Source organism: Medicago sativa, chromosome 7, assembly GCF_051527215.1.
Source record: "Medicago sativa cultivar Bolivia chromosome 7, Bolivia_mono, whole genome shotgun sequence".
NCBI lineage: Eukaryota > Viridiplantae > Streptophyta > Magnoliopsida > Fabales > Fabaceae > Medicago > Medicago sativa.
Window position 1 is genome coordinate 26,961,124 of NC_140755.1, and position 12,811 is coordinate 26,973,934.

Here is a 12,811-nt window from a genome sequence, read left to right on the forward strand (position 1 = left end):
CATGATGTGGTGATAATCCAACAAGCAAGTTCGATCCAAAGAAACAGCTTGTATCAACCCTTTTGTCTATGTCTCCAGCCAAACGGCCAGTTCAATCCAAAGAACAGTTTGTGTCTGCCTATCTGTTTGTATCTTCAATCAAGTGTCGAGTTCGATCCAAAGAACAGCTTGTATCTGCCTATATGTCTATGTTTCCGGTCAAGTGTCAAGTTCAATCCCAAGAACAGCTTGCACCTATCTCTTGTTTTGTATTCCTTGGTCAAGTGACTAGTTCGACCCAAAGAGCAGCTTGTACCTTACTTTCTATCCCTGGTTTGTCTACCCTGACAGTGTCTATCTAAATCCCCAGTGACATGATAGGTTCCATAGACTCCAGTTGTTTGTCTTGCATTCATAATCAACATATTGCATAACATTCATGTTTTTCAACTCTGAAAACGTATTTTTATGTCCAAAAGCAGTGCAAATGTTAATATTTAAGTATCTTCGTCCCGTCAACTCTAAGACTTCGTCTCTTGACTCTCCGGACAAAGAAACTTAAATAGGGGCAGCTGTTATACCCTAATTTTGGACCTAAAAATACTTATTCAATTCTTTTTTTCTTGCATTATAAGTCATTTGAACTGTCTCTGATCAATTGCATCTTTCCCTGCATTTTATTTCAATGTTATTTGCAAAATTCACATAAAAGGGTATTTTAGTCATTTCCTGCATTCAACTCATTTTAATCTTTGAAAATTGTTTGAGTCTTTTAAATTGGTTTGTATAAGTCCTTGTTTCAATCTCATGTCAAAATTCATTTCAAAAATTGCATTTGAAGTCATTCTTATGCCAGTTTTGCCCCTAGGGGCATTTTGGTCATTTCAAGTATCAAAACTCGGTTCAAATCCTAAAAATTGTCTCTGAGTCTTTTAATTTTGCTTGTATGAGTCTTTGATTCAATCCCTGTTAAAAATCCATTTTTAAATTTGTATCTGAGTCATTTTCAGTCGTTTTAGCCCCAGGGGCATTTTGGTCATTTCACACGAAATTTCGGCAGAGAGAGGTTACTTTGAAGTACCTCATTTAGGCCATGGGTTCATTTTAGTCCGTTTTGTCAAATTTTAGTCGTTTCACTTTACGTTTATTTCAAATTACGTTTTTTAATTCAATTTTATTACCTTTTTCATTCTAAGTCCCAAATTTCCAAAAATTTTGCATTTTGGTCCCTATCCTAGTCTCAAATATTTTTTAGTCCTTTATTTCGAAAATTCTTGTTTTTTAAGTTTTTTAAATTTGCAGAATAATTTCTTTAAATTTGCAGATTGGCCCTTTAGTTTTAAGAATTTGCAGATTGGTCCTTTTGTCCAAATTTTGTCCAGATCATCATTCCATAACACGTGTCAGCTCATTACTGGGTCTCAGGCACAGGTGTCAGCCTATAAAAGGCCTCAATCATTGCAGAACCATTCACTTCACGCCAACTCATCCAAAAATCATCACAAACACATTTCAGTTTCTCTCACTTCACCAAAACAGATCAAACCCAGAAAGTTCAAGAACAGCTTGAAGATTCAACGAATCTTCAAACCCTAACCGATTCAGTTACACTTCAAAACAACAAATTCATCACCAAATCCTTCAGCTTTTTTGCCAAATTCAACATCACGAAACCATTACATTCATCAAAATCACTTCAATTTCACAAAGAAATTAGCAAAATCACGCGCAAACCCTAAGAAATTTCCAGAATCATCAATTGAGCAACATCGAAGTGGATTTCGTGCTAGTTCTCAGAGATTCTTTGAAGAATCATCATCATCGAACTGTGAGGACTGCAATTCAAGTGCAAATCCAGTGGATTCACACGATCACAGTCAAAGAGAGGGAGAAGAAGAAGAATCGAAGGTTTTCTCAAGGATTTCGTTCGAACCTCCATTAAATCCAGGTATATTCAAAGAATCTTCTCGTCTTCACTATTAAATCATCATCGAAGACTCAAGATTGAAAATAAACGGTGAATCGAAGTGAGAACTTCGAAGAAATTCAAAGAAAAATTCGAAACGAAACCCTAATTCGAAAAATCATGAAGATTCACCGTTTGTTTTTCAAATACGAGTTCAATTCCATAATCAGGGAAGAAAATAGAGTAGGTTAGGGTTTCGTTTCATGAAAGTTGAAAATATAGAACCGAACGATACAATCCTAGATCTGCTTCGATCTAAGCTCGTTTTCAAGAAAACGTTTTCAGAATCATAAAGAGGAGGGAAAGAGCTGTAAGAAGATGTGCTTGTTTTTTAGATCGGAGAAGGTTGAAGCTCCGACGCGGCGGCGCCACCATGGGCCACCACGTCGGAAGTGGAGTGTCTCGTCGGAGAAGAGAGAGTCATTTGCAGACTCTCTCTCTCTAAGTCTTTGTTTAGTGAGAGAAAGGGAATGGGAAAGTGAACCTTGAACCGGTTCAAGGCCTTATATAGGCCACTGAACCGGTTCAACCCATGGTTCCACCCTGACCCGTCCTTAGGCCCAGTTCCTTACCTGTCTGCTGGTGTTGCTATATCCACCCCCCCCATTCCTGCATGTTCTTGTTTTTTTTGATATTCACACCTCTGTTTGCTCAATCTTCTCATAAAAAATCCTAGAATTTTTCTTATGTGTTCTTGATATTTTCCTTAACATTTGTGTGACCTTTTTTTTTGTGTGCTAAAGCCTGAGGAAAATATTTGAAGCATTTTCTTTGCTATTTTTTTTTTAGAATTAGTGATTTTCTTGCACTTTTAGCCTAAAAATCCTTTAAAAAAACTCCTAAAAAATTCCTATGTGTTCTTAACTATTTTCTTGATATTTTTGTGATATTTTCATATATTGAATCTGGGTTAAAGAGTGTGTGATATTTTTCTTGACAATTGTTTACTATTTTGGTTAAAAATTGTGAAATTTTATATGTTTTTGTGTCTTAAAAATGCTTTAAAAATCCTAAAAATTTGCATACACATTTCTTGATAACTTTGTAGTGTTCTTGTGATAATTTTGCATATTAAAGATTGGTGAACATAATGTGGCTAATTTTCCTACTATTTTGTGATATTTTGTGCTAAAAAAAAAATAAATGAAAATTTGATTGATTTTAATCCAAATTGCTTGATGAATATTGGTGACCTATACCACTTGATTTCATAAGGTTTTAGCTACTGTTTGTGTTTAATATTGTTGCATAATTGTGAATCTTGGTAGGTTACTTAGCTTACAAGTCATTGTGTAAATAATGCAAAAAATGCTTAAAATTTGTTCTAAAATGCCAAGTAAATCATGTTGCCTTAATTCCCATTCCAAGACTTGTTTCTAAACCTTTAAAAATGCATTGGAATGAGAGAATTATAGGTCATATGGTTCTTGCATTCTATGAATAAATTTTAGCCATGTTTGCACTCATTTTCTATCCTTTATATTCTAGTGTTTCTCTTGCTTTATTTTCTTTGATATTGTCATGTGCTACTAACTCCTCTCATTTCATGTTTCATCATTTCATGAGCATCTCCATTTCATCCCGTATTCATCTCTATTTCTTTCTTGCAATTTAATTTGTACCAAAGTTAGGATGTAAACACTTAGGAGTTTTGTAATATTTTTCCTTCATGCACTTTTAATTTTCTTGGCAAAGAGGCCATAGAATGTATCTAGGATATGATGTAAAGGACAATGGACTCTAATGATGTACACTGACACAAGCACCGACACATGCACACACATCACTATATAGTTAGAATATGCATGTTTAGATGTATGTTTAGGATTGTATGTTTAGATGAATGCCTAGGACTTATACTTGGAAAAATCCAATTTTCCAAACAAATGTGAACAACTTCACTCAAGCATTTTTCATAATAAACCTTGGGGTCAAAACCCCATTGATTTTCCTTTTCATTTTCTTAATCAAATTTCAATAAAAGTTAATCATACTTTGACTTGTTTTTGCAAATGACTAATTCAACCTCACAATTTCCTAATCTCATGCCCTTGAGGCCTCTTTCTATTCTTCAAACTCCATTTTCAAACTTAAAATCAACCAACAAAAACAAAAATATTTTTTGAGAGAGAACTACGGTGGATTTGATCCCTTAATCGGGTACGTAGGCAAGGAACAAAATTCCTTCAATTCAACTAAAATAAAAATCCAAAAACATTCCTCTCCCTCCAATTCTTCACTTAGAAAATTCTTAGGTTTAATATCATCTTTCAAAATAGCATTTAAAAATAAAGCGCGCGCGTAGAAAATAAAGACGGTTCCTATAGGATACTATAGTCGTTATGGGTGCCTAACACCTTCCCGTAGCGAAAACAACTCCCGGACCTCGATTCTCAAGGGTTTTGCTTACTTTTTCCCTTCCCAAGAAAAAATAAGATATCACCGGTTTAAAAGGTTCAAACGTAATCAATGTTTGACACCCGAAAACCAAGATAAAACAAGGGTGATTTTGAATCTAGGGGGAAAGGACAATTACATCCGAGAAGACTTCCTACGAGGATAGATAGCCCCTAAGCATCTGCAGCCCCTTGAGGACAAGCAAAGATTCAAGTGTGGGGGAGTTTGATGAGTCATAGATAGTATAATTTATTGCCTTATTTAGTTTAGTTTTATTTTAGATTTGATTTAGTTTTATTGCATTTTATTTTATATTAGAATATTTTACTTCAAATTATGTTTTATTTTATTTTAGGAATAAATATATGGTGGAAGGTGTCTTGGAGCAAAAGAAAGAGGACTGGAGCAAATACAGCGCAAGAATACGAAGATACGGGACAAAAATATGTTCCCACCAAGTCAGAAGCTTGGCACGGCCAGTGCCAACATGTGGCACGGCCGTGCCACCTCCAGGAGTCTCTTTTGCTGCTTTTTCTTCGGGCCCAAGTTACCCTGTTGCAGCTTTACTGTTTTACCCTTTTAGTTGCTTAGTTTCTAAGTCGATTGTAAAGCTATAAATAGAGTAGCTCTCCACCATAAACAATCATCTTTTACTTTGTTATTTCAATTGCTATTTCAATAAAGTCTTTATTTCGTTTTACTTTCTTCTTTTGCAATTTACTTTTATCGCATTCTCTCTTCTTCCCCCATGTCTACGATGAACATGAGTGAGTAGACTTCTTTGTCTTGGGATCGTTGGATAAGTCTAATGACGTAATCTTTTCACAAGCAAGCCTTAAACTTATAATTAAACGTTAATCCTAATTACTAAGGACAAGTTTCTCTTTAGCATATCACAGCTCCTCTCGAAGTCAGTGAGTGTATCCCTCCAACAACCACACCTATTCTCATGGGTGATTGCCTTTGGGACCCTTGAAGATCGAAACTTTATGTGTCCCAAGGTTTGCTAGACTATTCTCATGTTTCGCAAACCTTGTCTAAATTCACTTGTTCGGATATCAAAGCTCCGCGTTCGCTTTATGAATTGATATCTGTGATGATGAATTAACCATTATCAAACCCTCCACGTTCGCTTCCACAGTTTGATAATAATTAATTCATGTTAAAACGGTGAATTTAGATTAGGAATTAGGGTAACAATTAATTAGGGTTTAAGACTTGGCTTGATCCGGATTACGTCATTAGACTTATCCAACGATCCCAAGACAAAGAAGTCTACTCACTCATGTTCATCGTAGACATGGGGGAAGAAGAGAGAATGCGATAAAAGTAAATTGCAAAAGAAGAAAGTAAAACGAAATAAAGACTTTATTGAAATAGCAATTGAAATAACAAAGTAAAAGATGATTGTTTATGGTGGAGAGCTACTCTATTTATAGCTTTACAATCGACTTAGAAACTAAGCAACTAAAAGGGTAAAACAGTAAAGCTGCAACAGGGTAACTTGGGCCCGAAGAAAAAGCAGCAAAAGAGACTCCTGGAGGTGGCACGGCCGTGCCACATGTTGGCACTGGCCGTGCCAAGCTTCTGACTTGGTGGGAACATATTTTTGTCCCGTATCTTCGTATTCTTGCGCTGTATTTGCTCCAGTCCTCTTTCTTTTGCTCCAAGACACCTTCCACCATATATTTATTCCTAAAATAAAATAAAACATAATTTGAAGTAAAATATTCTAATATAAAATAAAATGCAATAAAACTAAATCAAATCTAAAATAAAACTAAACTAAATAAGGCAATAAATTATACTATCTATGACTCATCAATGATGCATGCCTAAAGGCATTTTGCAGGTTGAAAGAAGCCTTGGTCACTGCCCCAATCATACAACCACCGGATTGGAACTTTCCTTTTGAAATAATGTGTGATGCAAGTGACTATGCGGTAGGGGTTGTGTTGGGACAAAGAAAAGACAAGAAGATGCATGCCATTTATTATGCAAGTAAGACCCTTGATGGGGCACAGGTAAATTATGCCACAACAGAAAAAGAATTGTTAGCAGTAGTCTATGCTATTGACCAATTTCGGCCATACTTGGTAGGATCAAAAATCATCATTTACACAGATCACTCGGCAATAAAATATTTGTTAAACAAGAAAGATGCCAAGCCGAGGTTGATCCGGTGGATTTTGCTCCTCCAAGAATTTGACCTTGAAATAAAAGATAAAAAGGGTACCAAAAATGTTGTAGCTGATCACTTGTCCCGCCTTAGGGAAACCAATGAGGATGAGTTGCCCCTGGATGATTCATTCCCGGATGACCAACTCTTCTTATTGGCACAAACTAACGCACCTTGGTATGCAGATTTTGTTAACTTTCTTGCAGCTGGAGTACTACCACCCGGATTGAGCTACCAACAAAAGAAAAAGTTTTTCCATGACCTCAAACATTACTATTGGGATGAACCTTACCTTTTCAAAAGAGGCTCGGATGGGATCTTCAGAAGATGCATTCCTGAAAACGAGGTAAGTAGTATTCTAAACCACTGCCATTCCTCTTCTTATGGTGGCCACGCTAGTACTCAAAAGACTTCTTTCAAAATTCTTCAATCTGGTTTCTGGTAGCCATCACTCTTCAAAGATGTGCATCAATTCGTTTCTAAATGCGACAAATGTCAACACACCGGTAACATTACTAAGAGGAATGAAATGCCCTTAAACAACATTCTTGAAGTCGAAATTTTTGATGTATGGGGTGTTGATTTCATGGGGCCTTTCCCCTATTCTTTTGGAAATCAATACATATTGATGGCAGTTGACTATGTGTCCAAATGGGTTGAGGTTGTTGCCTCTCCCACTAATGATGCACATGTTGTTATAAAGTTTTTCAAAAAGATTATCTTTCCAAGGTTTGGAGTGCCAAGGGTTGTAATAAGCGATGGAGGGTCTCACTTCATTTCTAAACTTTTTGAAAAACTTTTACAAAGTATGGAGTGAAACACAAAATTGCTACACCTTATCACCCACAAACTAGTGGACAAGTTGAGGTCTCCAATAGAAAAATAAAAGCCATTCTTGAAAAAACGGTTTCTAACTCTAGGAAGGATTGGTCAAGTAAGCTCGAAGATGCTCTTTGGGCCTATAGAACGGCGTACAAAACTCCGATTGGAATGACACCTTTTAAACTAATCTATGGAAAATCTTGTCACCTTCCGATTGAACTTGAACACAAAGCCTATTGGGCAGTAAGAAGCCTCAACTTAGATCCCAATCTAGCTGGTCAAAAGAGAAAACTTCAGTTGAGTGAGTTAGAAGAACTTAGGTTTGATGCTTATGAAAATGCCCGTATTTACAAAGAAAGAACTAAAAATTGGCATGACAAGCATATCCTCAAAAGGAACTTCAAAAGTGGTGATCTTGTGCTACTCTTTAACTCTAGGTTAAGGCTCTTTCCAGGTAAGTTAAGATCAAGGTGGTCTGGTCCGTTTAAGGTTCGCAAAGTCTACCCCTATGGGGCTATTAAAATTTTTTCTGAAAAGACTGGACCTTTCAAAGTTAATGGCCAAAGACTAAAGATTTATAATGCAGGTGAAGCTGTTGAAGAAGAAACAATCCTAGCCCTCTCAGATCCTCCTTGAGGAACTACTCTTTCATCTTTCGTCAAGCTAGTGACAATAAAAGAGCGCTTCGTGGGAGGCAACCCACGCATTTAATTGCTCTATTTTGTTTGTTTTCCTTTGTTTTAAGTGTTTTGTAGGTAATTGTCCGAGTGTGATTCAAGAAAAGATGAAAATCTTGAAGCTGCTATGTCCAGAAGGTTGGCACGGCCCGTGCTAAGGTTGGCACGACCGTGCCAGATGTTGGAAGCAAAAGAAGGCCAATTTCAGAAGGTTGGCACGGCCGTGCCAGGCTGCAGACTCAAAAAAATCAATTTTTCTTGCTATTTTTAGCATATTGTGAGCTTTCCGCATCCCTTCTTCTTCTTCTTCTTCTTCTTCTACTACTCCTCCTCCTTCTTCTTCTTCTCTTTTAATTTCTTTTGCTTTTGAATCATTGAGGACAATGCTTCCTCTAAGTGTGTGTGTGTGTGTGTGTGTGGGGGGGGGGGGGGGGGGGGGGGGGCTAATAAAGTGTCTAGAGTCGTAGAGTTTCCAAACTCCCTTGAACTTTATTCATTTGTTTTGTTTTATAGCGAACGACATGAATAGTAGCTTGTTTTTAATGTAAAATATGGCATAAAATTTTTTGTTTTGTCTCTTCTTTAAAGGTTGTTTCTTGTACATGAAAGTGGTTTCTTGTGTTTCTTATGTTCTTGCTATACCCATATCTTGTTTTATTGTGAAAATTCTTCCGGTTGCAATCTTTGAACAAATGTATGAGTAGGTATTTTAAGGAGCACGTTCTATCTTTAGTGTTAACTTAGACCCTTTAAAGTCTTTAATGTAAAATATGGCATAAAATTTTTTAATGTAAAATATAGCATAAATTTTTTTGTTTTGTCTCTTCTTTAAAGGTTGTTTCTTGTACATGAAAGTGGTTTCTTGTGTTTCTTATGTTCTTGCTATACCCATATCTTGTTTTATTGTGAAAATTCTTCCGGTTGCAATCTTTGAGCAAATGTATGAGTAGGTATTTTAAGGAGCACGTTCTATCTTTAGTGTTAACTTAGACCCTTTAAAGTCTTTAGAGTAAAAGTAGTATAAGTTTGTGTGGGAAATTAATCAATTGTGCTTTATTGTTATATCGGGAGAATGACACCAAAATGTGGGGGAAAGGACAATCCCTAACTTCCTAATTGTGTTGGTGACCCCTTAATTTGAACTTAAAGTAAAATAATTTCATCAATGCTAGGGGGAAAGGACAATTACATCCAAAAAGACTTCCTACGCGGAGATGAAATAAATAAAAAATTTGCAGCACTGCTTAGGGTGATTTTGAATCTAGGGGGAAAGGACAATTACATCCAAAAAGACTTCCTATGAGGATATCGCCCCTAAGCATCTGCAGCCCCTTGTGCTTAATTGTTAATTTAATTCCATTTTAACTTAAATTCCCATCACTCTTATATGAAATGAAGAAAGAAATTTTCTCGGTTACTTTAGCATTAAGGATAGAACCTATTCCTCATAATATCTGTCTTATACAGGAGCAAGAAGAGGATTGGACTGCACACACACACTCACTTGAGACTTGATGTTGGGTTGAATAGGTTCACGAGGAATGTTTGAAATTGTGATTAGTGTACTTGAAACAAAACCTTTCTTTTGAGACATGTGTTCTTAATAGTATTGCCATGATTAATCTTTTGCTGCTGCTAATGTCTATTGCCTTTTGCTTGAGGACAAGCAAAGATTCAAGTGTGGGGGAGTTTGATGAGTCATTAATTAGTCTATTTTATTGCATTATTTAGATTAGTTTTAATTAGATTTGATTTTTTTTATTGCATATTTATTTCCTTTTTAAATCTTTTACTACAAATTTTTTTTATTTTATTTTAGGAACGAATATATGGTGGAAGATGTCTTGGAGCAAAACAAAGAGGACTGGAGCAAATACGGTGCAGAAATATGAAAATACAGTGCAAAAATATGATCCCACCAAGTCAGAAACTTGGCACGGCCCGTGCCAACATGTGGCACTGCCGTGCCACCCTCCAGGATGCTCTTTTGTTGCTTTTCTTCAAGCCCAAGTTACCCTGTTGCAGCTTTACTGTTTTGCCCTTATAGTTGCTTAGTTTCTAAGTCAATTGTAAAGCTATAAATAGAGTAGAATTCCATCATAAACGATACACCTTTTACTCTTTGAATTTATTTTAGCAACAATTATTTTAATAAAGTTCTTTCCTTTATTTTATTTCTTTCTCGCAATTTATTTTGTTGTTTTCTCTCTTCTTCCCCCATGTCTACAATGAACATGAGTGAGTAGACTTCTTTGTCTTAGGATTGTTGGATAAGTCTAATGACGTAATTCGAATCAATCCAAGCCTTAAACCCTAATTATATGTTACCTTAATTTCTAATCTAAATTCACCGTTTTAACATGAATTAATTATTATCAAACTGTGGAAGCGAACGCGGAGGGTTTGATAATGGTTAATTCATCATCTCAAATATCAATTCATAAAGCGAACGCGGAGCTTGATATTCGAACAAGTGAATTTAGACAAGGTTTGCGAAACATGAGAATAGTCTAGCAAACCTTGAGACATATAAAGTTTCGATCTTCAAGGGTCCCAAAGGCAATCACCCATGAGAATAGGTGTGGTTGTTGGAGGGACACACTCACTGACTTCGAGAGAAGCTTTGATACGCCAAAGAGAAACTTGTCTTTAGAAATTAAGAATAACATAGAATTATAAGTTTAAGGCTTGATTGTGAAGGATTCGTTGTTATGACGAACCAATGATCCCAAGGCTCTTTATTATTATTGTTATTTACCTTCAGCAAATTAAACCTCCTTTTTATAATTTTTCTCCTCCTGTAATCATTCTTTTAAAGTTAATTAGATTGAACAACTCCCTAGCGGAACGATACTCTATTTTACTACTTTTACTTCGATAGACCGTGCACTTGTGGTTTGGCCTATCATATACCGGTTCCTCCTACAATCCAGGAGTAGTCCAGACCCCTTGTACTTCCAAGGGATTTTCACTATAATCACACAAGAATAGAAATGCTCAAGGACACAACCAGGAGACTTCTAAATGCTCAAGGACACATGCAAGAGACTTCCAATGCTCAATCAAAACTGAAAGAGACTTCAAAATGTTTACAAATAAACAAATTTGTTCTTACACTTTCATAAGTGTAAACATAACAAACTCTAATACTTAGCATTTTTAATTTACAAACTTTGATAAGAAAATCTTAAGTGTTTTATGCATTTTTTGATTTGACAGAGTAAGGGCAAGGTAAAAATAGCAGAGTTTTGTTATTTTTTTTAAATCTTCAGCTCCTTTTAACAAGATAAACCTAGATCACACTCAATTTCTATTTTATCAATTTATGAAGTAAGCATATACTTAATTAATCAAAATTAATGAGGATAGGGAAGAGAAAAGACACCAAGATTTATAGTAGTTCTCCATTTCATCCTCGCTTCAGGCTACATCTACTCTTCTTGATGAAAAACATCTCCACCAAGGACTTCCACTAGAATATGAATGTTTGATTACAATGTGACTACAAGAATTCCTTGAAACTACCCAAGTTTTTCAATTCCTATGAAACCATTCCCCAATCTTCAAATACCCTTTGAATATTGGTTCTTCTTGATGTCTTCAAATTTTCAAATACATATAGGTGTGGTTCAAATTATGTAATCCGAAAACAACCAGTACATATCTGATTCTACAAAAACTAGGCAGAAACAAATACAGTTTTAAGGAAAAAGTACATGAAGCAAATCCCATTATGGTAACAGAGAGATGTCTTCCTTTCTATCCTTAGGATCACCTTCATACTCGAACTTCAACCTCTTCCAGTGAGTGTGGATTTCATCCAAACAGATGGGGATATTGTCCTTGATCTTCAATGCAATCGTACACTCGCACGACAATCGGTAAGTGTTGGGTATTTGTGTTGGCTGCATTATTGCTAAAACAAATATCCTTGCTCTGTAAGTTGGAACCAATGTTCCAACATGTGGTTAGGCATCTCTGTAAGATGTTGGAAACAATGTTCCAACATCCTGACACGGTTCAATGTGCCTGAGTTCATGCTTATTTGTACGCGCGCCCTTTATTGTTTAAGGAAACAATATTTCCTTATCTTAGTGTCCAAGCAATGCACATATCTATACAGAATCAGCTGTGGAATATTTCTAAAGTAGATTTTATATTTTAGGAAATATTTGTTATTGGATGGAACGATCCTATAAATGTTCCGACATTTTAGAACTTTCCAGATTTTTTTCTGAATTCTGTTTTGCAGATTAGCTGAACCGATCTGCTTTGTGCTGAAGCCCAACGAAGTATTTAGCCCAAGCTGCTTTAGTATATAAACAAGACTCCAAGTCCTAATTGATTATTCAAGCCTTCATACTAAAAAGTTTAGATTTTTAGGGTTTTGAGTCTACATGTATTCTGCTCTTGTATCATGTTGATGCAAGTTTAGAATCTTTACTGTGTGTCTTTCTTGTATCGTCTGTGATACTTGTTTAGGACTGTTTGTGTGAGTTTGGTACTCTTGTGTACTACACCGAAGTTGTGAAACAAGGTGTTAGTTGTTTGTGTTTGAATGTAACTTCAACTTTGTGTTTTGGTTTAGGTCTGATAGGTCACAGGGGCTGTGACTGACCATTAGGATAGTGAGATGGGATCTCAGATTTAGGAGTTCCTAGGTTGAAGTCTATACGGGTAGGTCCTAGGTCATATAGTGTAAACGAGGAGTTTGCTGAGAGCTATTGAATAAGGACTACACTAGGGGATTTCCTTCCTGGCTTGGTAGCCCCCAGACGTAGGTGTGTTTGT